The sequence below is a fragment of the Camelina sativa genome, chromosome 14 (genome assembly GCF_000633955.1).
Source record: "Camelina sativa cultivar DH55 chromosome 14, Cs, whole genome shotgun sequence".
In the NCBI taxonomy this organism is placed as follows: Eukaryota; Viridiplantae; Streptophyta; class Magnoliopsida; order Brassicales; family Brassicaceae; genus Camelina; species Camelina sativa.
The window spans coordinates 31,573,490-31,573,985 of record NC_025698.1 but is presented as its reverse complement, the minus strand read 5'-3'; the positions used below and the strand labels follow the sequence as shown (position 1 = coordinate 31,573,985).

General features: G+C 33.1%; 1 long non-coding RNA gene across 1 annotated transcript; it reads left to right on the top strand.

Moving 5' to 3' along the window:
* LOC104743058 lies at window positions 1-472 on the top strand. The gene is made up of 3 exons (XR_760608.1): window positions 1-30; window positions 225-296; window positions 384-472. It is a non-coding gene; the product is annotated as an uncharacterized LOC104743058 (long non-coding RNA).

Below are 496 nucleotides of genomic sequence, written 5' to 3'. Positions count from 1 at the left end.
TATTGGAGGATACTCAAGTTTGCAACAAGTGTAAGTACATATGTCAATGTGTTTCTTCAAATGCTCTGAAAGCTGTTTTCAAAAAAGAGTGAGATGATTATCAAAAGTCACGGAAAGAATACGACATGATCTTAATCTGCTGATAATATAATTTATATTCTTCCTCATTCATTACTAAACAGAAATAGTTTAATTTTTACCGTGTAATTTTGTTTGTTTTCTAGTGATTTGAGCTTCAACAAACTACATGGACCAATTCCGGCTTCACTTTTTAACTTAAGTGGACTTACTCACTTGTAAGATGATATGTTTTCTGCTTCTTTTGAATATCTATGTATAACTACCCGGATATTTCTGAAACATATTTGTTGTCCTTATATCAGGTTTCTGGGAAACAACACGTTGAATGGTTCCTTGCCCACTCAAAAGAGCCAGTCTTTGAGCTATATGTGAGTAACAAAATCCATTAAAAGGCAAACGTATCACCTAATGTTGT